This window comes from Marmota monax, unplaced genomic scaffold (genome assembly GCF_021218885.2).
Source record: "Marmota monax isolate L192 unplaced genomic scaffold, Marmota_monax_Labrador192_F-V1.1 WCK01_AAM20220418_F8-fsc00303, whole genome shotgun sequence".
In the NCBI taxonomy this organism is placed as follows: domain Eukaryota; kingdom Metazoa; phylum Chordata; class Mammalia; order Rodentia; family Sciuridae; genus Marmota; species Marmota monax.
The window spans coordinates 187,341-192,051 of record NW_026694230.1 but is presented as its reverse complement, the minus strand read 5'-3'; positions in this window follow the sequence as shown (position 1 = coordinate 192,051).

The window sequence follows — 4,711 nt, the reverse complement described above, 5'->3', positions numbered from 1 at the left end:
TCTTTATTTTACCTCTTTTCTTCATTAAAATTTATGCCACTTTTTCTTACCTTTATTTACTCAGATTTTTACTGCCCAACATTTTGCTTTTGAGAAATTGTTGGTGGTGATTGCTTGAACAGAAGTCCTAACAAAGATTTACCTATGCTGAAATTCTTTCTGGGTCCAGTTTTCCTTCTCACCTACTCTAGACCCAAGAATCTAAGTTTATTGACATTTTGAGTAGGGACTGATGTCTGCAGAGTCCTTTTCCAGAACACCAAAGCAGAGAGAACACCCCCTTATGAAGATTGGCCTCTTGAAATCAGATCATCTTGGAAGACATGACTAAAACATAAGAGAAGCCTAAGGATTCATGGGAAAGTTGACTCTCCCATCCTCTTTTGAGTTCTCATAGGCTACCTCTGGTGTGATAGTTACCTGTGAATTTAATCTAACACTACCAACCAGAAGGGAACCTTTGCAATAAGGGCTCAGCTTCTAGGATCACTTGGAAAACCTGGAAGACAGCTATTTAAAATCCTATCACCCCTCATCATTTCTCAGCCAGCTCTCTCCAAATGTGGCGTATGGCATGATCCTCTGAGAAAGCTGACCAATAAAACACACAATAAACTTGGGCTGATCCAACTTCTCCATCTAGGTTTTACCTTTTCCTGGAATGCAGAGAATCTCACAGCATCCCAGGATGTTAACCTGGCTCTCAACTTTCTCCTCATCTAGCCATTGACCTTGGGGTTTAGGGCTCAATGTTAGGGATTTAGGTTCACAAAGAGCTACCATAAGTTGTTCTCTGGAGAACCCTTCAACTCCACACATCACACCAGCCTCAGCACTTTCAATGATTATTCTGGCTAATAAAACAGACAATGATAAGATTTTTGATCCTTAAACAGCATCTCAGTGCTGGGAGCAATGAATGTGTCAGTCTGGGACCTAATGAAAATTTCATTCTTTCATCTTCAGCCAAGCAACTCAAAAGGGAGAAAGCACTTTCAAAGTAGAATCTCTTTGTCAGTGCAAACTTTGAAGTAAAAATATGATAGGACATCCTTAAACTGCTGATTCATATGGGACAAGGACTTCTGTGGCAGGACAGGGTCCCCCCACAAATGCTCTCTGTCCTTTATTTGAGGTCTTGCAGCCTTTCTCAGTGCAAGTTAAATATTGCACAGCCTGAGGTCTTCTGAACTTTGCCACCAGCCCATCAGCCCATAAGCTTTATGGTAGGAACCTGAGACTCCAGACACACTTACCTCTCTGTCTCCTCTGTGTTTTTTCAGCTGATGTAAAAACACATAACAAGAGATCTACACTTTTGGCAAATTTGTAAGTGAATTATACAGCATGGTTGACTATAGAGGTACAATGCTGTAGAACAGATTTCTCAAATTTAATCATCTTTCATAACTGCAACTTTGCAATCATGAATAGCAACAATCGATTTGCCCCTCTCTCTAGCTACTGGCAACCATGGTTTTACTCTCTGTTTCTACATATTTGACTATATTAGATACTTCGTGTAAGTGGAATGATGCGTGTTTATTCTTTAGTGCCTAACTTATTCACTTAGCATAACCTCCTTAACATTTTGTCATATATGACATTGCTGCAAATATCAGGATTTCCTTCCTTTTAAAGCTGAATAATCATCCATTGTGTGTGTATACCATATTTTTATCGATTTTTTCCATTGATAAAACAGTTGTGTCCCCATCTTGGCTTTTGAGAATAATGCTGAAATGAAGAAGAGTGTAAATATCCTTTCAAGATACTAATTACAGATTATTTTGAATTTATCAAAATTCAGGAATTGCTAGATGCGATAGTTAGCTTTTCCTTGCTAGTATCAAAATCCCTCACAAGTATGACTTAGAGGAGGAAGCTTTTATTTGAGGCTGACAGTTTCAGAGGTTTGGTCCATGGTGGGCAGAGTCCATTGCTCTGGGCCTGAGTGAGAAAACACAAGAGAAAGGAAGGATGAGGCAGAGGAGCACTGCTCTGCTCACAGCAGTCAGAAAGCAGAGCAGGAGAATGGGATAGGGGCCACAGGGAAGATAATCTCCAGAGCATGCCCCCAGTAGCCCATGTCCTCCAGCCATGCCCCACCTGCCTACAGACATAACCCAGTTAGGTCACTCCAAGTAGGATGGCTGATTAGGTTACCGTTCTCATAATCTCATTATTTTACCTCTAGACATATTACCTCTGGACAATGCATTTCACACAGGAGCTTTTGCAGAACACGTTGTATCCAAACCATAAAGCTGGATCACAAAGTGTTTCTATTTTTATTCTTTTGAGGAAGCTCCATATTGTTTTCCACAGTAATTAAACCATTTGGAATTCCTATCAATCTCATAAAAAGGGTCCTTGCCAAAATTTGTTATCTATTTTTGTAATACTCATTTTAACAGATGTGAGGTAATATCTCATTCTATTTTTGATTTTTACTTTCCTGATGTTTAATGATGTTGAACAGTTTTTTTATATACCTGTTCAAGATTTTTATGTCTTCTTCAGAGAAATATCTATTTAAGTTCTTTATCCTTGTTTTAATTGGGTTATTTGTTTTTAAGTTATTCTGGATAAATATTGGCTATCTCTCCCTTTCAATTTTTTTTTAGATGAATTAAATTTAGCCGAGTAATTTGAGCAAACAAATAATCCAGGAGTCAGCTAGCACCACAGAATAGAAATTGTTATGTGAACTCCATTCTGCCATGGGGGCAGTCAGTATTTATAGATAGAAAAAAAAAAGTGACATATAAAAGTAGCTTGATTTGTTTCAGTTTGGCTTTTCCCTTATTTAATATGCTTAAGAAGTTTAAGTCCAGTGATTTCTGGTTACAACAATATACTCTCAGATTAAGTTGAAGTTTGTTTACTTATTGAAATGTACTTCAATTGGAGGCTAAATTTAACTTAATTTAAAAACTCTCATAAGATACGTAGTTTGCAAATATTTCCCCCCATTTCATAAATTGCCTTTTCCTTCTGTTCTTTTCTTTGCTATGCAAGAATTTTTTTTTCTTCAATATAGTCCCACTTGTCTAGTTTTGTTTTTGTGTTTGTATATTTTCAGTATCGTTTCCATGAGATTGACAAAAACCAATGTCACAAACCTTTTCCCATATGTTTTTGTTTAAGATTTTTGAAGTTTGCCTTCTTTGAGTATTTAATCTATTTTGAGTTGATTTTAATGTGTGCTGTATGATGAGGGGTCACTTTCATTCATTCTTATGGCATACCAATTTTTCCCCAACATTATTTGATGAAGAGATTATCCATTCCTTGCTATGTATTCCTGACACTCTTGTCAAAACATTTGTTGATTGTTGGCATGTTTATTTCTGGTTACTTAATTCTGTTGCATGGATCTATGTGTCTGTCTCTGTAAGACCACTTCATTTTTAATAGCTATTGCTGTATAATACATTTTGAAATCAGAAATTGCAATGTCTACAGCTACATTCTTTTTTAATAGATACGTTTTACTATTTAGGTTACTTTTTTCCATTGCAAATATGAATTTTAGGATTGTTTCACAATTTCATTAAAGTATGTATTTGGGATTCTATAGTGATTGCATTGAATTTGGAGATAATTTTGAATAATATGAATATTTTAACAATATAATGTCCATCAATGGGGAAATCTTTCCATTTATTCACCTTTAATTTCTTTCATTAGTATTTTTTAGTTTTCAGTGCACAAGTCTTTCAAACATTTTGTTAAGTTGATTCTAGGGTTTTTATTATTTTTGATGTTATTATAAGTTGGATTGGATATTGTTAGTGTGTATAAACAAAACTGAGTTTGTTTGTGGATTTTATACTGTAAAATTTTTTTGGAATTCTTTGATTCATTCTAATGATACATTTTTCCTAAAGTTGTTAATAGTTTTCACGACCTAATTTCAAATTATATTACACATCTATAGCAACAAAAAGTGCATGATATTGACCAAAAATCAGTTGGTACAGTGTATAAGACACAGAGAAAGACCCACATATCTAAAGTAATCTGATCCTTGACAAAGTATCCAAAAACATACATTGGAGAAAAGACAATGTTTTTAATAAATGGTGCTGGGAAAATTGGCTATATATGTGGTGTTACATTATCTGCAGAAATTATTTCATTCCACATTTCTGTTCTTACTACTTATATTTACTTTCCCCTATGCCTATTTAATTCATTTTCAATGAAAATTTTAATTTAGTTGTGTTTCAAATATTCTGAAATACAGTAATTTTATTGTTTAATATATAATAAAACCATTTTTATTCAAATCTATCTTGTCTTGTGTTAATTAGGGTGAATATTTTTTCAATGTTTTCATTTATTTTTTTTCAATACTACATTTTTACCATTAATCTACAATTTAATGGTTTTTAAGCTGATGGAAATCTTACCAGTTTTTCGAAATGTGCTAAGTTGCTTTACATAGTTTAGTGTATGCAATGTTACTTTAAATGCCCTAAAAGTTATTTAAAATATTTTTTGCACATGTATGTGTTTATATATATATATATATATATATATATATATATATATATATATATATATATACACATATATATATGTACATTCTCTCATGTATCAACTTAAGAGAAAAATAGTGTATTCAGAGTTGTTCAACTATTTTAAAATATTAAACCTTTCAGTTTCACTGAGGTAGAGTTAAAAATAAAACTGTAAAAATTTA